The sequence below is a fragment of the Sminthopsis crassicaudata genome, chromosome 1 (assembly GCF_048593235.1).
Source record: "Sminthopsis crassicaudata isolate SCR6 chromosome 1, ASM4859323v1, whole genome shotgun sequence".
Classification (NCBI taxonomy): Eukaryota; Metazoa; Chordata; class Mammalia; order Dasyuromorphia; family Dasyuridae; genus Sminthopsis; species Sminthopsis crassicaudata.
The window spans coordinates 224,117,989-224,144,181 of NC_133617.1; the positions used below are offsets into that span (position 1 = coordinate 224,117,989).

The following is a 26,193-nucleotide window of genomic DNA, read 5'->3' on the forward strand; positions in this document are numbered from 1 at the left end:
TATGTTGGTTCATTGCAACAAATTGGCCCATATTTGTATTCTGAGAAACATCTTCTGGAAAATGATCCTCAATCTGTTGCTGAAACAACTTTCAAATCAAATATCCAGGGACTTGATATTACAATATTACAATAACCAACTGTTGTAAACTTATAAATATAACCACTTAATATACTAGAGGTGGAAGTCATTTTATGAGTAAGAGTAGAAATAAGGTAAAAATGTGCTTAAGTCTAGCTCTAAATATATGACTATATCTAAAAGGCAAAGAGAATTTTTAAAAAACACTAGTGCATCTATAACAACTCAGTTCAGCTTCCGTAAAACTGTTCACATTTATGAAGTCCAATTTTTGATGTTCATATCTTCTTAACTGCATTCATATCCATGTTAATATGAATAGGACCTATGATTTTTTGGGGGAAGAGGAACTCACACTTACAAGGCAGATTACCATCTGTCTTTAATAGAGGTTCTTAACCCTTTCTTTGTCATGAATCTTTCTGGCAATCTAGTACAGTCTGTGGATGCTTCCTTAGAGTAATGCTTTAATTGCATAAAATAAAATACATGAAATTACAAAGGAAACCAGTTATACTGAAATGGTTAAAAATATTTTAGAACATATTTATGGGATTCCTATTAAGAAGGTTTGGTCTGTGACTGACAGTGTTATATAGTAGATTCATGGAAAGTAAGCAATTAATTGACCATGATCTCACAACTGAGAAATGGGTATTACTTGAAACCAGGCCTTTCTAACCTAAGGTAATAGTATGGCATAGTGGAAAGAGAACTGGAATATAGAGTGGAAAGACTAATTTCTAATCTGACCTCTGATCCTTACTATTTGTTTTACTACAGCCAGGTCAATTATTGTCTATACACTTATTTCCTTATCTGCAAAATGAGAGGGTTGTGCTACCTAATTTCTAAGGTGCCTCCAATGTCTAGAATTATGATCTTATAATCCTGACAATAAGGTCATAAATTATGTTGAAACTCATTTTTTAAATGTGTAAAACTGTATTATTATAAATAGTCCTACTTAGTACCATTAAGTAATTCAGTAATATTCTAAGAACAACAGACTATCCACTATATCGTGGTGCCTTTCATGTGTTCTATCTATTTAGGATTATTAAAGATGCAGTAAACTAAGCCTAAATGACAACAATGGGAACACTACCAACATAACATGTTGGTATCTCTGTATTACCTATTGTGTGACGATCTGGTCATAAAATAAAACACTAGCTTAAATTTTTTCAAGTTTCAAACATCACATGGATAGCTTTATGTTAACAGCAATATTGTTTCAAGAACAACACAGTGAATGTCATTTTAATTATTACAAATACCCACATTAACAACAAGAGATATATGAAGGAAGACACTATCTGTATCCAGGTAAAGAACTAAAAAATAGAAATATGAATAGAAGACTTTATATACACACATGCACAGAGACATACACACACATATATTTCTATCTAATGGTAGCCATCTCTAGAGTGAGGGCAGGGGAGTAGAAGGAAAAAAAGAAAAAAAGAAAAAAAAAACTTTTATTATATATTTAAAAGGAATATCAAGTTGTCCCTAACAGAATAACAGATGCATGTGCAATCATATTTTAAAACATACTATTTCATGAAAATGCTTTATTTAGTCCATAATTTAAAAATAAAATCATTTTTAAACAAAAAAGCTAAAAAAAAAAAGGATTGTGGGATCTTAGAGTTTGAAGAAACTTATAATTATCTACTTCCTTGTTGATGTAGACCTTCCTTGTTGCCTGTATAATATCCCAACCATAATGTTATTCAGCCTCTACTGAAATATTTTTAGGGATGGGGAGGTCACTATTTTATGAAACAATCTATTCCAATGTTGTACATCTGCAACCATTAGCAATTCTCTCCCTACTTCTACAGTAGGTCAAAATCTTCTTTTTAAAATTCTACTCTCAGATCCCATTCTACCTGTTGGAAATAAATAAGTTGACTTCTTTCAAATAACAAATTTCCAATACAAAAATTAGCTATAAAATTATAGCCAATTAAAAATAACTGTATCAGTCTATGAATTCTGTGTTTCAATCTACATATTCCTTCTTCTTATAGAGTCTCACCAGCTTGTTTCACTCCTATATGTAGGTACTCTCTAACTTTTCAAGGCACTATTAAACCATGGCACCCAAAGTAAAATGAACTGTTTCAGAAAGTATGTATTCAGTGCAGAGTGTAGTCAGACAAAAGGAAGCAAAGTATGCCAGAAAAAGAAGCAAATAGGCTCTCAAGCAAGAGGATGTGAATTCAAATTTGATTTCTAATGGTTACTGCATTAGACAAATCACTTAAATTGCCTGGGCCTAATCTATAAAATGAAAGAATCAACTCAGAGAAAGCCTTTCTGCTTTATATTTATCCCATGGGCTTCTTACTTGCCATTGATCTCTATTCCACAATTCTTTTGGGGGAGAGGAGCATGAGACAGTTGGGTTTAAGTGACTTGCCCAGGATCACAAAGCTGGTAAATGTCAATTGTCTAAGGCTGGATTTGAACTCAGATCCTCTTGACTTCAGGGCTAATGCTAGGCCATTCAGCTGACCCTATTACACAACTTTTAATGCAACTTGAAGTTACTTTAGCTTTTTTTGTTAGCAATTGTATGACACATCATGTCCGTAATGACCATATGGTTAACTAAAAATCTGAACTCTTTAATCTCCTCAATATAGTTCTGCATACTTCCCAACTTTGTGCCATCCACAGATTTGATAAGCTCCCCTTTGTCTTCTTTATCTTTGACAAAAATGTTAACTGGGACAAATGCAAGCAATTTCATACTGTTTTAAATTGTGTTCCATAACTTGGCAGTTTTGTCTTTTTCATTAGTTCAAGGCATGTCAATGAAATTAATACCACTGGACACTAGTAGTCTGTTACGCTTTCAATAGTACTATTCTCAATTAAACATCCCACTGGGAACTGAAAACTCATTAAAGAAGATATACCACTAAATTCAATATTTCACCCTGACAACCTGAGGCAATTTATTTCTCCCTCTCACTCAAAGTCTAACAAGTAAAAATGCTAAATTTGTTTACAGCAGATAAAAGTCAACCTTTTCCATTTATTACTGGTGAACATGTTAGAAAAGGTATAAAAACACTGACTAAAAATCACTTGTTCTAGTGTTTGCACAATATGATTTCTATGAAGAAAGAATCTTTACTATTTCAGGTGCAAGCCAAAACAGAAGTGGTTCACTCAGAATGTTCAACAAGGAGATTATTGCCATGGACATAGAGCAGGAAAGACTTCTATGGTGGAAGCATATATCACTTTCATAGAATTCCCTTAGTGCAAGAAAAAGTCACAGGGAAGCAGAGATGAACTTGAGAGTTGCTAAATATATATTTTTTTTTTTACAAAATAACTGCTGCTGACAAAAATATGCAAAAATAAAAATGCAGTAGCATGCATGGGCTGACAAGGAACTCAGAAAGACTAAGGAAGTTCAAGTGCAACTATACAATTCTCCCATTACACAAAGGTGATTTTATCACTTGAAAAGGAACATAAAAAGCATAAGATGGTTCTTTCCAGACTCAAGTCTGACTACAAAGTTGCTGGAAAAAACGAAGAATCTATGAATTTCATATTGCTCTAGGATATTTTCCTCCTTGTACAGACTATTTCTCCAAGTTGCCTTCATCAAACAGATCAGGAATGGGTGAGAAAGTAAAAGATGACTTAGTACTTGAAGAAAAAAAATTATGAGGTTACTATTGAAGTCTTTATAGCACTGAAATAGCCAAGTAAGAATATATGTATGTGTATGTATATATTCTCGTGAAGCCTGTGAATGGACTCCTTTTCAGAATAATGCTTTTTAATACTTAATACTTAAATACTTAAAATATATAGTATTAGAAATAAATTCAAATATATTGAAATATAATTATCCAAAATTTTGAAAGTTTACATTTTCAATGAAGATTTTTAATTTTGTATTCTAACTTTATTGATCCCAGGAAAGAACCCCTGAATTAAGGATCTGTGTAAATGACGCTAAAATGTTCAAGAAAGTGTATCCCAAGAGAAAATATAATGAATAAGTAGGTTCTTCCAGCAAATACTGCATAATGCAAGGAGAAACTGGGTGGGAAGCAAAAACATGATGAGACATTAGAACATATCATTCATAAGGCACAGGTTCTTTTACATTATATTTTTCATTGTTATTTATTGCATTGGCTTAATGAGATAGTATGCATGGATAGGATCCAGCAAAGAATGGAACAGGGCTTCACTTAAATCTTTTTTCTCACCTACCTGCTCACCCAATGTACTATAGAAAATATTTCTTTAAAACTGGAAATGAAATTCATAGATAACAGAACATTGTTTCTATTTGAGTATGATGTTATTTTACCAAGATATATTTAACCAAGATGCAGACAATATTATACTAAACGCTGCCAAAAATTAGGAGAAAAAACTATTAACATAATTATTTAGAGAGTGGAGGAAAATAACAGTTCTTGTGCAAAGCAAAATTCATGATTATCTAAGTCTTTTTTACACATTGTTCCCCTCAACATAATCTATGGTCCAAGCAAATCAGTCTTCTTACCATTAGTTACACACAACACAGAATTTCCCCTCTCTATGTCTTTGCACTGTAATACATGGGATTCTTTTCCTCCTTATCTATATATCTTAAAGTCTTAAGCTTTCTTCAGGCCTCTGCTATTCCTTTAGGAAGCCTTTCCTACCAATCCCTGTTGACAGTACCTTCTTCTTTAAGGGTAGCTTCTTGACACTACTGACTACCCTATTCTCTCTCCTCTGGGTTTTCATGATGCTACTCTTTTTTTTTTAATTTGATTTTTATTTAATTATTTAAAAATAGTTTTCCTAGTTTCATGTAAAACAATATATTTTTGTTTGTTGTTTTTTAAGTTTGAGCTTCAGATTCTTTCTCCCCACATCTCCCTATGAGAAGGCATTTGTGAAATTGTGCAAAACAGTTCCATCAAAGTCATGATGCAAAAGAAAACATAGATTTCCTCTCACCCCTGACAAAAAACCCTTAAGAAAAAATACAAAGTTAAAAAAAGTATCAAAACTTTCCTTCTTAGTCTCCTTTGCTGGTTCAACACGCACATATCATCCCCCCTAATTTTATGTGCTCCCCAATGTTCTGTTCTGAGTTTCCAACTTTTTCCTCTATATTCTCTCAGAAATTCCATCAGCTTTTCTGAATTTAACTATCAGCTCTATTCAGATGAGTCTAAGAATTTCATATTAAGCTCTGGTCTTTCTTTCAAGCTTCAATCTTAGACTATCAATTGCTTAGTGGACATTACAAAGTGGATATCCCAGAGATATCTAAACTCAACATGATTAAAGCCAAATTCATTCTTTCCTCTCCTAAATTTTTCCATATTTCCTTTGAACACCACTATCTTTTCAGTCTTATTTTATGATCTCAGAATTATCTTCCATTCTTCTCTCTCCCTTAACCCAATCCATTGTCAGAATATTTTTTGTCTCTACGATATCTATGATACCCAATTCTTTTTTTAAATGCCGATCAAACCATATGATTTCAATTCAACCCTCTCCAAAGGCTTGCTGAAACCTTTAAGAGTAAATAGAAACTCCTCTGTTTTGCTTTTCATGCTTTATACTGTTGGATCCCAACCCATTTTACTCTCCTCACTGGAAGTTATTCCCTTTCCCAATCTCTATCATCTCGTCAAGTTGGCTCTTTTTTCTGCATTCATGGCTTTCCGTTTCCTATTTCTGGGCCTTTATATAACTATCCAGCAAACCTAGAATGAACTGACCCATCACCGCTCATAAATTCTCTCTTCTGTTAACATGAAGTTGATCCATCATTTTTCATAAGAAGATTTTTTGCCCTTCCTTTCAAATGCCAATGCCCTCTCCATACTAAATTGCTTTAAAGTTAATTACTTTGTATGCGTATATAATTATGAACTTAATATTTATGTTGTTTGTATTTCATTCGTACTTATCGTCCCTCTTACTAGAAAACAGACCTTCTGTAAGCAGGCAATGTTCAACCTTTGGGCATTTGTACACTTAGTGCCGGGCACATAGAAGTTACATAATAAACTCCTATTGACTGAGGGACTAATGCTTCCATAGATTTAATTTCCATATCTATGATGATGATTATCAAATCTGCATATCCTGCACTGACCTATCTGCTGAACTCCAGTCTCTCTTCTCCAATTGTTTTTTAGACATCTTGAAGTGGATGTCTAACAGACATGTTAAACTTCATATTTCCAAAACCAAACTCACTATCTTTCCACCTGAGTTCTCCCCCTCTCCCCCTATGCCATAACTTTCTATTTTGGTTGAATAACACTAACCTCTCAGTCCTTTGGGCTCCAATAGATTCCTCACAATCTCTGACTCCCCATGTTCAATCTGATAGCAAGCAAGACCTTTTGATTCCACTTTTCCAACATCTCTCAAATAGCTCTCTTCCTCTACTCTGGCACTGTCAACACTCTAATGCAGAACCTCATCATCTCATGCTTGTCCTCTCTCTAATCTCCTTGTTGCAATCGAGCCATCATTCAGCCAACCAAAGTGATTTTCCTAAAGTATTGGTCCAAACATTGTCACCCTTTTAAAAATAATCTCTTGTGGGTCCCAATTGTCTCTAGAACTAAATATAAAAATCTCCTATTTGGTATTCAAAGCTCTTCCCTTTGTATACCTTTTCCATCTTCTTACACATTACTCCCCATCACATAATCTCCAATCCAGTGATGTTGACTTCCTTGCTACTCAACAAAGAATATGCTTCTCTTCTTAGTTCCAGGCATTTACCCTGTCTGTCATCCATAAAGGAATGTAATTCTTCCTTATCTTCATCTATTTCATTCCCTACCTTCATTAAAGCTCCAACTAAAATCCCATCTTTTTTTATAGGAAAACTTCCCCAACCCCTCTTAAATTCACGTGCCTTCCTTCTGTTAGTGATGCTCTATTTATCCTATATATGTCTTGTTTGTACAGATTGATTTGCTTATTGTTGTTCCTTATTACACTGTGAGTTCCTTTACAGTAAGACTCTATGTTCTGCCTCATTTTACATCCTCAATACTTAGCCTAATATCTGACATATTTTTATTCAGTCATGTCTGAATTTGAACTCATGAAGCTAAGCACTCTAACCATTGAGAAACCTGCATAGTTACTTAATAAATGTTTAATGACTGACTGGAAAATAATTATCCAACAAGTCACATAGTGAGACCTCTATTTGTCTTATTTCAAGATTGTATAAAGCATTCTAATTCACCCCCTCATTTTACAGAGGAGGAAATGAGCCCAAGGAGATATAGTGACTTCCTTCAGCTTTTTGCGGTTTTAACTAACTTTTGTGTGCTATCAGTCCTACTTCCCTGTTATAGGCAGAGACTTTTTAAAGTAATTTTGTAAAAATAAAATACATCACTGCCTATGAGGCTTTTCTGGATTTTTTTTATCTGCTCTATATATGAAGTGACCTCATTTAAGACAATCTTCACCAATGCAATAGGGGATTAAATGGGTCATTTTTTATATAAAGCAAATCAAGAAATAGTATTGAACTCCCCCCAAGAATTAGTGGCACATGTTCCACTTTCTTAAAATATATGAAGTTCAGGGACACTTCATTTGTGACAACTTTAAATTGTGTATGCAGACTGGTTATCAACTTAGTAATTCAAAGAAAGCTTCAAAAGAAACCTAAAAGAAAGAGGAAATTGTTTGAACTGTCCAAAGAAATCCTCCTCAACATAGCAAGTGCCTTTATTTTCTAAATCAAAGTGACATATACATTTAATTGCTTACCACAACAATAAAAGTATATAATGCCTGTTAAACTCCGAATACTTCAGTGATGTTTAGTGAATCAGACACTGAGCATTATTGAAATCCTCTTATACGTAATTTAATCTAGCAAAGCAGTTTTCACACATTACACAGACATTAAAATGTCTGAAGCTATGCTCTATTTAAAAAGTGGTATTTGCAGAAAGATATATTTCATATAAATTAAAGAAAATAGGTTGCCTTTTTCTCAGAGTTTCTGTCCCTTATTGTGCATATAATGCATGCTTCATTCCATAGCAATTCACTGACTCCAAATTAAAAAGAAGGGAGAAAAGGGAATGAATAGCATCCAAATAATGTCTTCTTTTTTCTTGATCTAATACTCTATTTTTAGGAAAAATAATTGGTCACCCTCTTACTCCTCAAATATTATACATCTACCAAGATCTACACACAAATATTAAAAAAAATTTTGGGAGCCACAAATGGTTGGGGACATATGTATAAACCCGATACTGGGAAGGCTGAGGTTGGTGGATTACATGAATTAGGAATTCTGAGGTAGTCAATCAGGCATTTGCATTGTTGATCACCAATATGGCAACTTCTGGGATTGGGAGAATGGAAAAGTGAAAGAAAGAACAAGGCTGCTAAAGCAGGTCATGTCCTAGCTCAAACAAAGCTGTGTTAATTAGCAGTGGAACTGAGCCCATGAATATCCATCCACTGAATTTCCATCCTGAGACAGGGAAAGCCAATCTTCAAAAATGAATGAATGAATAAAAACCTTGGGATTTAAAGAATTCTATGTATTGAGTCATAAATGCAATCATCCTCTTATGCAAAGATGCAGCTACTGACCAAATGGCAGTGATAATTCATAATCATAGAATCTCAAAACTGGAAAAAAATGGCTAAACATTATAGGGTCATAAGTTTAGAACTATGTCATCTTATCTAACTAATGATAACTTTTTTCATAGATATGGATAGAAAATTTCCTTCTGTCTTCTGCTCTCAAACTGTTCCTTTAGAATACATATTACCTTTTTTCTCTTATTATTAATAGCATTTATTTGCAGGAAGCATGTCTGGAGTTATGGCTACATTTTTTTTTGTTGTTCACAGAAGAGCTTTTTCTCCTTGAGATTGTCATTGGTGTTCATTGAACACATCTATTGCATTAGCAGTTGATGCTCTAACATACTAAGCTATAAGACTTTGATTGTATGAGATCACAAAATCTGCAAAAATTAGGCTAATTAAAGCCAAAATCAATTGAGTCACAATATTATCATTGTCTTAGCCTCCTTAAAAAATACCCTCAACTTCATATATGATCTATTCTTCAACTCAAAACAGGAATTAAATACTTCAATAAATTAGTTTTATCATCTCCTACTCATGATAAAGGTCGATCTATTCCACTTTCATTAACAATACAGACTTCTTGGGTCTCTGGGGTGCCCTATAACTTTCAGTGCAGAAACTGAACAACCGCTTCTCCTATATGTTATAATGGAAGCCTTTAGGCCAAAAAAGGCTATTCTTTGCCTCATTTCTTTCTTACCTATTCTTAATCACTAAATGGGCATTATTTCAGTCAATCTAAGACCTGTGAAGGACTTTAGCTTAAAAAAGCCAAGATCTCCCACTACATCAAGGTCATTTCTCTGGACCCAAATGACTCCAGTAGAGACAGTGAGGCTGGTGAATCTGCTCAGGTTACCCTCACTTAAATCCAATTCACTAGTACATCATGGTATCACTTTCCCTAATGTCCTGGTCATTTTCGAAAACAATGTACAAACAATACTCTACAGCCACTGAAGTTCCTCCCAACTTTCACGGTTCATCATTCTGTGACTTCTAAATTTATCCATCTTTACTTTTGGGCTCTTTTTTGAACTCTAGACCCACATGCCCAAAGACTTAATTATTGCAAGTCTCCAAATAGGGGTTTCCTATCTCAACTTGCTACTCCTCCTAGTACATTCTTTATACTGTTGCCAGAATACGTTTGCTTATATAAAGATCTGGTCACATCTCTCTAAAAAATAAAACATTTTTAGCAGCTCCCTACTTCCTCCTGAGTAAAGTTCAAATTCCATTGCCTTGGAAGACCTACCCAAACACTGTACCATCCTTCCTTCTCAAATCTCCAGTCTCCTTAAGATCTGATTACAGAGACTCTCTAAGGAGAGCTAGAGACCCCATCTAGTTCCCTGTATCTAAATGGACCCTGACCATGTTTCAAATCCTGTTTCAAAGTCATCTCCCAGGAAACCAAGGCTTTTGTGAACATCTCAAAACTGCCCTCTCTCCTCTTGTTCTGGAAACTAATCAGATCAATACTACTCTTGTTTTTGGAAAGAGTTGGAATCAAATGACCCAATGGATCCATTCACAATTTCTTAAGTAGGAGAAGGAACATGAAATAAGACCTTGAAAGAAATTCTCTTTGAAGGAGATTTTAAGGTGGAGGGAATACTGGCAGTAGAAGTAGCCCACGCAAAGGAAGAATGGGGGAGATGGCATATCATATATAATCACTAGTCTGGATAGAACACACGATGTGAGGAGAGTAACATGCAATACTCCTAGTATGTTGTAGTCAGATTATATATGCCTTTAAATGCATATTTTAACTTAGAGGCAATAGGGAACCACTGAAACTTTTTAATCAAGGAAGTAACATGAACAAACTTTACACCTGTGCTTTATGAATATTAGTTTTGTACCTGTGTAAAGTATGCTTTAGAGAAAGGGGGTAATTAAAACTGTAAGACCCATTGCAAAAGTCCATATTACAACAATTAAAATCTTGAACTAGAGTTGTGCAAGTGGGGAAAAATGAAGTATTATCTAGGAAACTTGGGACATCAGGAAGGGGCCAAAAGAGAGAGGAAGAGAAGGCAAGGCAGGAGCTTTTTTAAATTTAAAGAAAATTATGGCAGGAGCTGACAAGTGGTCAGGCAAGAGAGGGATGCTGGATAAAAAAGGCTGAAGCCTCCCACAGGACAGATTTCCTCCAACGTCTGGGCTTTCAGCAGCTTCAACCAAGGGACCATCTTGGTAAAGAGACCATAGACTATCCTTTGCACATCTACCCAAGCCTTTCTTTATGAGGCAAGCTTTGAAAGAACTAACAAGTTTATTCTCATGATTGAGGGAAGATGATTTGGGTTAGTATTATCATTAGGGAAAACACCCCTCCCATCCTTTTCCCTTCAATGATTACCACAATCATTCACCATCAATTTTTTACTTGTTGCAAAAGTCTGAAATACCTTCAGATTGAGGTAACTTTTTTGTACAAGTTTTAGTCACAGATAATTTAGTTAAAGATGATTAAATTAATTACTGTGGATTACTGTTTGGGAGAGGACTTAAGTGAAAATGGTAAAATAGAATTATATCCCAAGTAGGAAGTGGGGAGAGTTGAGAAAAGGGTAGGACACAGAAAGCAATGCTAGGACAGAAGACTGATTTTGAAGACTTTACAATTTTACCTCGTAGAGGCTCATTTACCATCAACTGTACATGGACCAATAGAAGCTATAAACCAAGGTATTTTTGTCATATAGCTGCCACGCAACAAAGAAATAAGCACAAAACCTACATAAAACAAATGTTGATTAACTGATAATAGTTGCTCTCAAGTAATGACAACACCCTTATTTTGGAGAAAACAGAAAAAAAAATAAAAGAGAAAGGTAAAAATATCTCTTCATTCTAAAAATGGCCACACTTTTGCATCATGTGGAACAGGGACTATTGCCACTGTGGTTACCAATAAGTCACTTTGCTTCACCTGAGACAGCTTTCCCACCCACTATGGCCAGACCACTATTTAGGGGCTGACAAAAGAACCATTAAAAACTCCAACCAATATATGAGTAAATGAGGTATAATAGTCATTAAACTCTAGTTTAGAAGGAAGCACAAGCAATTTTTCAATCGCTATGTTTAAACTCTCCAAAATTGATGTGAAAATTCTTGCCTTGGGAGTAACCCAAGTTTCAGTCAATATCATCTTCTTCCTAGATGTGCTATAAATCTCAGAAAGGTGTTTATCATAGAATTGATGACATGACCTTAACAGGAGAAGGGCAAGATGTGGGACTGTTATTAATAACTCTCAATAAAGACACTCATTATATTTTTATGTATTACTGTCACTGGGATCTGGAACTCCAGGGAAAATCGAGCATTTAATTAGGCCAGAGGAAAAAGTTGTTTTGAAAAGTTTTACATTAACCAATAATACAGGCAAAATCTTAATTCTTCAAAGAAATACTTTCTGTAAGACCCCCCTCTCATTCTCCCACACATTATAAAATATTAAAAAGTTCTGATTCACAAAATAAATTAGGTAGTTATATTTTCATACTTTATGAAGGTATTCCACACTAGAATTCCTGATCATAGTGGGTGGGGAAGCTGTCTCAGGTAAAGCAAAGTGACTTATTAGTAATCACCATGATATCAGTCCCTTGTACCACATGATGCAAGAGTGTGGCCATTAATTTTAATAGTATTTTACCTATCTTTTTGAATTTTTTTTGTTTTCTCCAAAATAAGGATATTACCATTACCTGAGAGCAACTATTATCAGTTAATCAATATTTGTTTCATGTAAGTTTTTTGCTCATTTCTTTGTTGCATAGTAAAATATAGTCAATAATAATAAAGTATAATATAGTCAATAATAGAAATTTCCGTTAAAACAATTTTAACAGAATTCCAATAATAATTTTAAATTTAAACACTTTTTAGAAGTATAGAATTTTAGCATCTTAGGATACGACCTTAGACATATGATCTATTATGTTCTTATCTAATATAGTCAAAGAACAATTTGGGTTTGAGAATTAGTTAAACCCTTAAATGATGATCTCTAGAAGCTTAAAGATATAGAATTCCACTAATATAAAATGGATAGGGGGACAAGAGTAGAATTTTTAATGCAAAATTGGTGATTTAAATATATTTTCATATCCCAAATTGCCCAACCTTGATATTAAATCTCCCATATTAAATGAAGGTTATCGACTGGTCCACAGTTTATAATCTTCAAGATCAAGTACTTTGAACTGTGTCCTCAGTCACAGAACTTACCAGAGGCATCTGAAATGCAGGATTTCTTCACTCCCTCTAGATTTCTTATATGTTACAATCTAGAGACAACAGCATGTTGACTCTCAGAAGGAGATAACTAATAAACGTTTCTCATCAAAACCCTATTCAGCTTCCCTGGAATACCACGGTTCCACACACATATGCTATATTAGAAACACTTCCCTAGTCTTATTTCACAAAAGAAGAAACTAAAGTTTAAAGAAGTTAATAATTACTTTGTCTAAGTTCACATGGCAAATTAACTGGCAAAGTAAAATCTAGGTCTCCTGCCTCTTTGCACTATACCCTGCCTATCTGTCTTTATATGAAAATACACCCACTTATATAGTAAAGTAAAATGTATATGTATATATGTGTATATATATATATATATATATATATATATTTACATTAGGGATTTCATTAACTTTGGGTCCATGAACTTCTTTTTGAGTAGATGATAGATAGATGGATAGATATGTTTTTAAAAGCAGGTTTTCCTTTATAAGTACATTCATTTTATGCATTTAAAAACATTATTATGAGAAAGGGGTTCATAGGTCTCTTAACTAGACTGAAAAAGATATCCATGATATAAAAATGTTGAAATTACTTGACCATAGAATGAGAGACAGAGACAAAGACAGAAACAGAGAATTAGAAAAAGACAGAGACAGAAACTATATTGAGAAGTTTCCTTGACATTTTATGCTTCAACTGAGCAGCAACCATTAATACCACCTCTTAAAACTACTTCTTAGGTGTCTAATGAACTAAAGATTAATACAAGCAATTGTAATAGCAGAGGTAGGCAATAAGGTGAGATTTATTTCCTAAATGGAAGACAGCAGAGGAAAATATAGCCTTAGATTCAGCCTTCAATGATTTCTCTTGCAAAAGAGTTCAATCTCCCTACAGCTATAGCTACTCAGTCAATAGCACTTTTCAAGTAGCCACTGTGTGTAACACATGACAGAAGGCACTTTTTAGAGAGACAGCAAAGTGATGGTATTGAATGAACTGATGGCTTCATGAGTGGATGGGGATTAGACACCTAGAGAAATCACAATGAACCACTAGGAAAAAATCCCCCCAAGGCAACCTGTGATCAAAGCTCAGAACCTTCCTTCAGAAGTGACACCCAGTACCAGCCTGCTGCTGCCACTAACTGTTTTACTACAAAGGGAATGGATATCAAAGCAGAGAGCTAGGTACAGGGTCTACCTTTCCACCGAGCAGGGCAACATTCTGCAGCAAAATACACTGCAAAAAAGCAGAGGCTGATGGAGACAGGAGGAATGTCAAACTGCCAGAACTCTGGCTACAGAGCACCAAGAAATAAAGCAAACAGGAACATGAGGACATAGGGAAAATCCTTCAAAGAATCTCTAATAGTTCTAAATAGGGCCAATTATGTGCACAAGAGAAACACTAGAGGGAGAACAAGCCTTGGAAAGGCTATCTCCATAGCAGTCCATCTACAGAGGATCACTAACTTTTTTGAGATTTAGTTGTTTTAACATTCACGTCTTCTCTAAATATTTGCCTCCTGTCCTGTCACATGTGAATTGATCAATGTTTTTTTTTAAAAATGTATTTATTTTTAATTTATGGAAGAAAACAAGCATTTCCATAATAGTATAATGATAAAAAGATGCCTGTACAAGAAACTGTAAACTAATGTCTACCACTTACTATTTGTTTTAAATATATAATAAAATTAACATGTACTTTTTCCTTTTTTGTCTTCTTCCCAATTTTAGAGGGGGAGAAGAAATATATACATACACACACACATACACATATACACACACACACACACACACATATATATATACAATATACACACGTGTATGTAAAATCATTATATATGTTTTTGGATGCATATAAATGTGTGTGTGTGTGTGTGTGTGTAAAATAATCCTATTTATACTTCTATTTATCAGGGTTTTTTTTTCCCTCTGGGTGTAAATAATATCTTCCATCACACATATTCTGTATTTAATTTAGGTATTTATAAATCCAAAAAATAGTTCAAAAGCAAAAAATAGGCATAACACTAGAACTTTGTAATTAAGGATCCCTCACAGCTCAGTTTTTCCTTTCTTATATATTACAAAGTGATGACATCACACTGACTCTCAGAGAATAATTAGCTATAAAATAACTAATACATTTTCTTATTAAAACCCTTTGATTTGACAACCTAAATACTTAGAGTGGTATTTGAGTTGTCCAATCAAAATTCATAATTAGGAACTGAGGAAATCCACAAGATTTATCTTTATATTAGTCTCAAATCACAAAGGTATATAGTCAACCTTCCCTTTTCTTTAATCCTTATATTAATTCAGTTGCTAAAGCATTCTAATTATTCTTTTTGTCTCACATAAATGCCAATATTCTCCCATATAGATATAACCCCAGTTGTTAATCACATGCCCGTTGCATTATTTTAATTTTCTCCCCTTTGGTTTCCTCTCCCCAACTACTCTTTAATTATTCTGCTTTTCTGTTCTATGAATATGATCATATGACTTGCCTCTAGTTCCCACACCACTAACTTGCTTCTTTCCTCTTTTTTGAGTTCTTTTACCGGCAAAGCACAGTGACCTTAGCTAACCTAATCCCTGAATACACAAGTCTTCACACGTGCCTCAGCTGAACCAAGACTATGTTCCTCCTTTTATCTATCTTTCTACATATCTACCCTCTTGATTTTTGTATTTCAATTGTTTTCCTCCACTGGTCTTGCATTTTCCTCCCTCCAGAAAACAACTGAATCACTATATAGATTCTTCCATTGCTAGAGGAATCATTATCATTTTTCTTATATATTTATTTATAAAATCTTTTAAATAAATTTTGAATTCCAGATTCTTGACCTTTTAACTCCTCCACCCACTGAGAAGCTAAATAATATATCAATTATACATTGAGGGGCAGCTACGTGGCGCAATGGATAGAGCACCAGCTCTGAATTCAGGAGGACCAGAGTTCAAATCTCCTCTCAGACACTTAACTTCCTAGCTGTGTGACCCTGGGCAAGTCACTTAACCCCAGCCTCAGAAAAAGAAAAAAAATTATATATATATATATATATATATATATATATATATATATATATATATATATATATATATATATACACACATTGAAACAATGCAAAAGATGTTTTCACACTAACCATATCACAAACAAAGCAAAACAAAAAAAAATGAAACAAGAAAATTATATTTCAATTTGCACTCAGAATTCATCAGTTCTCTCTTTGGAGGTGATGGAAATTTTTATTATGAGTCCTTTGGCATTGTCTTGGATCATTATACTAATCAGAGTAGCCAACTTTGTAAAACTGAAAAAATCCACCAATCACCTTCTAAAAGAGATCCTCAAATGAAAATTTCCACGAATATTATAGTTAAATTCCAGAACTCCAAAGTTAAAGGAGAAAATATTACAAGCAATCAGAAAGAAACAATTAGAATACTATAGAGGCACTGTCAGGATCATACAAGATTTAGCAGCTTCCATGTTAAGGAAGCAATAGGTTTGGAATATAATATTTCAGAAGGTAAAGGAGTCACAGCGGAGAGCATTGTATATAGAGTCAGGAAGATCAACTTCAGCTTCAGACAATTACTAGCTGTGTATTTATCTTCTGTTTCAGTTTCCTCATCTACAAAATGGGCATATTAATAGCACCTCCTACCAAGGATTGTTATGAGGATCAAATGAAATAATAATTGTAAAATGTTAACACAATACCTGATACATAGAAAAACCTGCATAAATATTAAGTGACATTGTTATTATTATTACCAATTACTAAATTTCATCTTATTAGTTTTAACCCAAAGTTGAGAACTTTTTGGAATATAACTTATATTCAACATATATATTATCCAACATATAATGCCGTATCAAGAATTTGGCAAGCATATACCATCTAGGATCCTGGAAAATGACAACTGTTTTTATCATATTGGTACCTAGCACAATGTCTGACATATATTTGGCATTTAATATATGCCTTCATCCAAGTCATTGACGTATAGTAAGTAACACACTGGATAGAGCGCTGGCTTTGGAACTGGGAAGACTCTTCCTCATGAATTTTAATCCAGCCTCAGATCTTTATTAGTTATGTGAACCTGGTCAAGTCCCTTAACCCTGTATGGCCCAGTTTTCTTATCTATAAATTAATCTGGGGAAAGAAATGGCAAACTATCCCAGTATCTTTCCCAAGAAAACTCCAAAAGGGACCATGAAGAGTCTGATATGATTGAAATGACTGAACAAGTCACCAAAAAAAATTCAATAGTAAAAAAGCAAAAGTGATACTTTACAAGAGACCTCTCTCAATCTTGAGTCTTACCCATCAATACTTCCATTCAAAGAGGTCCCAATCTCCTAATTGTACTCTCATCCAGCTCATCTTTCCACTTTGTCCAAAAGAATATTAGAAGACTCAAATATTCTCCTGAAATTCAGCTTCTCTTGCATTTTCTTAGTCTATCGATCGAGTAACTTGAGTGCTTTTGATATAATTTGGCCTCTTGAATCAGTAGAACACTATATATCTTTCAAAGTGCACTTTCCTACTCTACCTATAATACCAATTCTTAGTGTGCAGGTATTTTTCTATGACACTACAAGTTTCATGAATTCAATGAACACGTCTTGTTTTTGCTGTTCTCCACAATGCCTAACAATGGCTTGCATAGAGTAGGCACTCAATAATTATCTGATGAATGAAATCTGGGGTCTGGTTAGCATAGAGCATGACCTTGTACTGTGCATCCTTGAGTGCATACAGAGCATCTAATGAAACTCATGACTATAACAGACAGGAAAAATTCAACTTTAAAGTTGTGGTTAAGACTTCAGCTAACATATACTCAAACATTTTCATGTTCTTGAAATGTAAGCTTGTCTTTTTGAAAAATAAAAATAATAAAAAGTAACACGGCACCATTAAAGATGATGGGGAAGACTTATAGTACATGAGCCAACAGTTATGTTAGTAATGCCAAAATGTAATAAAATGAGACAAGTAAAGGCTGAAAAAAATGTGAACAAAGCCCAAGTCCCACAGTGCAAGTGGACCACAAATGAAATGATATTCACGTAGCCAAAGGGAAAAGAGAATTGCAAATAAAGCTAACAAAAACCATATGATTTCACCAAAAATATTAGCATGGGTAGCCAATACTGACTGATATTTTCAAAGATATAAAAGAGAATTTTTAAGAGAAAAAAATTGATTATTCAAAACCTATCAAAAGTAATCTGATAGGCCTAGTCTGAATGGGATGTTTGCATGCTAATTCACTGTGTTGTTTTTTTAATCAGTTTATATTACATATAAATTTCTGGGAAAGAATGGCCAGAGGGAAAGAATGAACAATCAGATCCAAATCTCGGATCACCTTACCTATGGTTTTCATTTCTTCCCAATAAGCCCAATACCTCAGCTCCGTCCTAAGACTTAGAATCACTACTACTTCTTCTGGCCTCTGAGCTTCTTTTCTGTTCTTTCTTGACCATGTTATTCCTTCTGTATCTTCCCTTAATTCAGTCAAAGATAGAGATTATGTTTTTCCAAGGGAATTTTACAAAGAAAGTAAGAGAAATGAAGAATAAAACAAAATACAAATGTTGCCTGTAACCTTTTTGTAAGACACTCCCATAGAACTTGGAGCTCCTTCTGTGTTTTCCTCATTTCTCTTACTTTATAATTATCCTCCCTAGAAAGATGGAAAATGGATGCAAGATACCACAAATACAATGAGACTAATTCTCCACCAGTCACATTTTTACTAATTAATTTTACTTTAAAGCCAAAGGAAACAAAACAAGGAACCTTAAATGAATGAAAAAGCATTCCTTCAAAAATATATATGAATCCAAAGTCATTAATAGCTTGAAATACAAGGATGTGATCAGGTGGAAAAGTTTGTCATTTCTTCTTGCTGGAGATGGAGGGAGGGTTTCCCCTCTCTATCCAACTTTCTGTCATTTCTCCTTTTTTTCCTAGGTCCACGATTCAATCCTGATACTTTTCCATTTTTTTTTTTTTGGATGGGAATACAGAAAGGTATTTGGCACTTGAATCCTGGAGCCAGGGTTCAGACCTTGACTCTATGTAATACTTACTATCTGTACAATGTGACACATTCATTAAACTCTTAGTTTTATTTCCCTCTGCAAAGTGTGGGAGTAGAAGGCTTTTAAAGTCCTTTCCAGCTCTAAATCCTGTTATCATACAAGCTCCCCTGTGCAAGAGAAGGGCAAACCAATAAAATCTTATTCTTTTCCCTTCCGTGGTGCCCTTCTTCCCACCTCTGGCTTTCTCCTCCAACCTCTACCAGTTTTACTATTACATATTATCTGCTAATTAAATTTGATTCTATTTAATAAATATTTATTAAGCACCGGTTTAATAATGTGTAAGGCATTGTGCTAACATTCTCCCAGAGCCAACACAGAACAAAGCTAGAAGAAAAGATCATATGGAACAAGTTCATATGGCACAGGAATCTTATGTAAAATGACTATAGTCTAACTATAGGGTAACTTGACTAAAAACACAGTGAAACACCCTTTGCCTTTACTACTAGGTTAGGAATCATGACTGAAGAATACCATTCACTATCTGGACACAAAATTTTCTCCCTCAGGGCTTCCATGAGATTCCTTACATTGTGGGCACCTTTATTAAAATTCCCTGAATAATCTTTATGGATATTGCTCAGAAAATGCCTGTTTTTTTTCCATTTCTCTTTCTTCTGGGGTCAATATGCCTGAAGCATACTTTCTAGTCATTTGTTATGATTGGATCTAGCCTTGGCTGAAGTTGAGCTCTCATCTAGGCAGAGATTTGGCAATCCATATGGCCTTTGATTAGTTCAATTCAATTCAACAAGCATTCAATTGGCAGCTACTAAGTTTTAGGAATTGAGATAGTAGGAATACCAACACAAGGAACTTGGCTTTTATTGAATATAATCCCTTTGAGCATGTTTTACTTATAACTTGAGCATCCTATCCACCTACACATACATACACTCATGCTCAAATGCAGACCTACTTTCCATTCCCACCTCAAACAAATTTTATACCAGTTTGAACCTTTGTTAAGATTTACTACTGAGTTCCTAAGATACATTTCTAGTGGCAATGACTATTGAGAGGAAAAATCTACCTTAAGGTAAACAAGTTTCACTGCATCATTTTTATCACTCATTCTCAAATATTTCCAGGAAATGATTTTCCAAAATTCCATCTTGTAATTTTGTATCACAAAAAATGTTAGCATCCACATGAAATAATATAAAAAATGTTTTTATTACATCTTCCATTCTGCCAGTCTGTTTTTTATATAATTGTCATGGTTTATATGATACAAACAAAAATCTCACTTGAATCACTCTACTATTATAAACTCTCAATTTGGGTTTTTAAACTCAAGCGGAAAAGGAGGAAACCATTGCCTTGGACAATTCATTCTTTTTAAGGTAAAACAAACAAAAGATGGATCTATATATAAATTAAAGAGCAAGTTACCAAAGAAAAGAGCGCTTCTTATGCTTTCTCAAGTTTTTCCCCCTCTCCACCCCTGCCAAAGTTTTGCAAGAAGTAGCTTTTTTTGGCTTCCTTGCAAAGAATGTATTGTGTAGTAACCAGTTATTTCCTTAAGAAAGTTCAATTAGGTATACAAAGCAATAAAAGGGATTGCATCCTACTTCAACACTACATTACAAATATCAAGAAAGGAGTTAGAAGCACCCTAGAGTTATCTCCTCATCATTTAGTATATTCCTGAAGTGATTAATTTCCCAAGTTATATTATTTACTTAAGAAGGAGGTAGAAAAATGCGATTAGTTATTTAGAAACAGATTCTGAATCCAATAGCATTCATCAAATGATCTACTAAATACAAAAAAACCCATTCTTTCCCAAAAAATGTGTAAGTCAAAACTGGCTACTGCCTTTCTAACAGGGACATGAGGAAACTCTTTTTGAAGAAGGAAAAAATCACAAGAAAATAAGCTAATTTCTGAAATTTATCTCCAAAGGAAAAAATGTGTGTAAACATGTGTGTATATATATGTTGTATATTATGGGAAAAGTGGACAAAATTTCCCTTCCCAGATGGGCCTTCAAATTGACTTCAATAAGTGTCCTTAGAATGGGCAGCTTCCAGTGAGCCTCCTCACATACTTTCCCTAATATCCCCTGCCCACACTCTGGTATTGGAACATGAATTTCCCTCACATGTTTCTACAAAACATAGATCCTCTCTCCTTAGAAAGAGCCCCACTTCAAATTATAATGACTCCATCTTGTTCTATCAACCATTTTGCTGTAAATGACCCTAGTGATAATATTATATGCTGTAATAGAATCTTTTTAGGGACTCCAAAGGTCATCAGTCTTTAGAACTTGAGGTTGGGGTCAGATAATACCAGTAAAGAGTCCATTGAGAGGGAAGGAAATTTTATTAAGCTGAGTAGATAACAAGATATAGAACATCTATAATGGGCCTGACATGAGAGCTGTTTTATATATTAAGGCAGCATTCATGAGTTAAACATTATTCAAAGTTTCTTCTGTGTGAAACAAAGAGGGGGGGAAAGAGGGCTATTCATTAAACACAGGTAGTTATAAAATATGATATATTTGTAAGAGAAAATTGTATATTATTAGTTATAAGAGCTGGATGGGTATTAGCTTCGAATTTTGCTGGTCACACTAAATCAAAGAAATCTGCCTTTGGGACAGAAAAGGAGAAGAGAACTAGAATCCTCCTCTTCAGCAGCAAGTTTTTTTTTTTTGTACCTATAAGAGGCAAAAAGGAAAAACTGAAGGACATTAGCTTCTGCTAATAGTCTTGCTAAAAATATAAAGGAAATATTGGCTATCACTAAAACTTGGAAGTTTATAAAATTTTTAATGTAGTTATAATTCAACTGATAACTTTCAGACAATGTAGTTAAAAACACTGACTCTTCCCCTTGGGACAGGCAAAGTTCTATTTATCAAGTAGATATCCTATTATCAGAAATAATGACTTTCAGATCTCACTCACTTTAAACCCTCATTATGATGCACCAAGAAGGTGGTTGAATGTGCCTCACTGCTATCTGAGATTCTTACCTCTTAAAAGGCAGTCTTTTTTACAGAACAGAAATACAGCCTAAAAATTTAATTTTAGTATTGCTATCCAAGAATTTTCTGAAATAAAATGTAAACTTTTTGGCACATAAAATCTTTCACAATGGTGCTCCAAACTCATTTCTCTTTGTTGGGTATTCTGTGGTCAAACAAACCAAATAGCTTGCTGTTCTCTACATATGAAATCCATCTCCTGTCTCCACACAAGGCTTTAGAATGTGTTCTCCTTCTTACCTCTACCTCTTAGCAGTCTTATCTTTCTACAAACCTCAGCTCAAGAGTTGATTCTATAGGAGAACATTTCCTCATCTTGGGTCCCTCTAAAATTACTTTATATTTACTTTTTTATATTTCGGGAGTCACTTATCTGCAAATATGTGTTACCCATTAAAAATGTTAAGTTCAGGGGGAGGCAATATGCAATATAAGTATGGAGCTTGCCTTGGAGCCTGAAACACTTCCAGATCCAAGTCTGATACATCCTGGCAGTTTGATAAGGGCTGTTCACAGAACCTCTCAATGTCTCCAGAAATAATCTGAGTCTGTATGTTGCAGAGATGGTACTCAAATTGCATCGAGGATATTTGCTAATCAGGGAATTCCCTATACCAGGGATCTTAAAGGTCTCATTCCTATTCTTAAAAGAAGGAACCTTTTAATTTTTGTCATCTAATGCAGTTCCAAGCTCATCAAAGTCACTTGGTTCATTGGTTGGGTGGTATCTTTCATTCTTGAAGAGGACCAAAATGTTATCTGCACGTTAGAGTCACTGTGACTGATGAGACGAATATGAGTTTAGAATGCTAATAGCCTACTAGATGCCTTTCTGGTCTTGTTCCCTTTATACTCTACAAAGGTCTCAGTGCATTCCTTACATATTTTCACTGATTTTAAAATTCAAGTTCTGTGTTACAATTATGCCCCCAAAGCCCAGTGCAAATTCTTGGGCTCTGAGCCCAAGCTTACAAAGTCAATGATGCAATGAAAGGAGAAAGTAAAAGTGCCAGATAAAGTTGGATCTGAAATATTTTCTGCCACTGTCAGCCCTTGATTTTGGTGCTAATGAATTGATGATTTATTATATCCACAAAAAGGAAGCAAATCTTTGTGGTAGTATAGATTTCATGTATTATGAAAAGTGAATATAATCTGAAATCATTCTTTAAGTGAGATGTCAGGAGAAAAAGGCATTGCTAGCAAGAAAAAGTGTTTTGCATGTTACCCATTTTAAGTTAGTTATGTATCACATTTTGTGGGTTATTTCATGGTCACTGTATTAGGAGAAGTCATTGTCAGAATTAATATTTTTGTTAAAAAATAATTATATGCAGAAAAGTGTATTTTTAGCAATTCCTAATGAAAGATTAGTTTTTGGTGGTTATGGAAATCTAACCCTCTATTTCCCATAGGTTCAATGAATCAAAATTAACTTTTTTTTTTTACTTTTAAAACATTTTCTAGGAGTATTAACTCTACAAAAGTTAATGATGGATTATAAAACTAAAAATGTTTATAGAATTGTTGTCCTTCACTTACTCCTCTATAACCTCTAACCAAGGAAGTGATTCTATTAGAAATAAGAAGAAAGGGACAAACCTAAGGAGTCTTGTAGCTGGGAAAAAAAAACAACAGGTGGGTTAATTGTTTACCTGATAGATAAAAAACTGCTAGGCTAAATGACATAAAATAATCATTTGAAATTAACAAGTTATTTTAGTAACTAAAATCTTAACTTTAATTGGAATTAAGGGTATCTTGTAATATGGCAGTTCTTAGATAACAGTATGATTCTTAAATCCTATCAAAGTACAAAATTATCTTGTCATTCTAGTTTACTTAGCTGAATGAAAAAGAAATATTGAGTACATGGAGATTGTATGACACAACTCTATTATTAAGGGTACTGGTCCTTAATCTTGAAGTAAATAAATATTTTAATAAGTCAAAGAAGTCATATTTTAACATTAATTATATACTTATGATGGCATATAAGAGTCATCTTAGAATACCCCTAAACAGGAGCTTTCAGAATTTCTAACTAGATGATATATATTTGAAAGCATAAGTGTTAGATATCTTCATTATACCAGGTACAAATGCATTTTAAAATGCTTTTACTAGACGAGAGATGTCAGATTTCAGGCAGACAGGCCATTTTACTATAAACACAATTGTTGCTATATAGAAATTTTACAGAGATATCCCTTTTTAAACACAATTACCATACTAAATTAATCCGCAAGAAAGCTGTGTTTCCTTGATCTTGCCATACTATAGAATAATTTGTTCATCACTCATTACAAGGGTTGCAACTATTCCAAGCAAATGGGGTCAGGCTGTAATTATACTTAAATGTGCATTTGAGCCCTACAACAGTCAAGGCAGGCATTTTCCACATGGCCACAGGAAAACAAAAAAGTATGATCTCAGTTAAAATAAAAGTGTTATTAGCTCACATCTTTGGGTATCCTAAAGTATATTAGAAGATCAGGCTCACAATTACAGAGGGGGATTAATGACCAATTACTATCTAAAAAGCCAACCTCCTGTCAAAATAGCATGGGGGAAGAAAGGGAAAGGGAATGGTGTTAACATCCTAATACTCTTGCAGCAACCCTGCCAAAAAAACAGTGGGCGGTAATACCGTCATTAGCTAATTTGGTTCTGAAATGGGGGCAGGGATAGAGAGAGACCACTTCCTCCTAGGAATTTAGCTAGCAAAGATTATAGTGTTGTTAATTCTATACTGTTCAGTATGTTCATTTTTATTTATTTTTAAACAGCAGTCACTCCGCTGAATATTTGGACTCTACTACCAAAAGAACACTTTTATTTCTTAATTCAGGTTTTATAAGTTGAAACACAACATTCCAAATCAGTTGCCGCTATTAAGTGAAAACTCTTCCCAAATCACTCTAGTATTTCTGCCAAGAAAACCCTAAATGGGGTCACAAAGAGTCACACATGACTGAACAACAACTTTTCGAACATAAAGCTACAAATGCTGCTCATTATCTGAATTTCTCTCAATTCATTTATAAAATGAGGGAGATGAACCAGATCCTCTCTAAATGCCCCTCCACATTTAAGTCCTGTATTTCAACTCCTGAGAGTTTACTCCTTATATCAAAGGATTGATTCTTATACACTTTGTTCTGGACAGTAATAGCACATATGCTAAACAGGCAACTACAAGTCTTTTGCCTATTGACTAATAATCTAATTCAATTGAATCTATATCTATATCTTTATATTTAATGCATTAAATTTATATATACTAAACACTGGAGATACAAAGATAGAATGAAATACATATTGCCCACAAGGAAAATAGGATACTTTGACGGTATTACCAGGCAGATATAAGATATAGGAAGAGAACTAAGGGGAAAAAAATCTCACAAAACTAAATTATTTAATTAAGAAAAGAACAGAAATAAGATATTGTAAGTACTATAAAATCACCAGAAAAAAATTTCATTATTAATAATATCATGGATATATCTAAATGTGTCTATGTGTGTATTATTATTTATTGTTTTGCATTATTATCGCATTATTTTCTCCTGTTCTTAATAATAACATAGTTCCTTAATAAATAGCATATACAATGAATGGTTAGTCCAACACTTAGCAGATTCTTAATAAATATATGCTAAATTGAAATGAATGAAAGTAAGATATAAAGGTATTATAGAGTTAGAATAGTCCTCAACAACCATATAATTCATCTTAATGGAAAAAGGAATTCCCTCTATAACATACCCAACCAGTGGCTTCCAGCTTTTGCTTTTAGACTCCCAACGTGGGCAAATCCACCGGCTTCCAAGGCAGTCCACACTTCTTTGGGTAAACTCTACACTTTCCAAAAATGTTCCCTAACCTCAAGCCTAAATTGGCTTCTTTGCAATATCCAACCAGTTCTCCTCATTCTGCCCTCTGGGGACAAACAGAATAAGTCTAAATTCTCTTTCACCATGGGAATCCTTCAAAGGACTCCTTGCCGAGCCTTCTTT

At 34.1% G+C, this 26,193-nt stretch overlaps 1 protein-coding gene across 6 annotated transcripts in view; it reads right to left on the reverse strand.

Moving 5' to 3' along the window:
* The window catches only part of PTPRM (protein tyrosine phosphatase receptor type M), a 938,548-nt gene that overhangs the window by 699,663 nt on the left and 212,692 nt on the right, over positions 1–26,193 (reverse strand). The window lies entirely within an intron of this gene.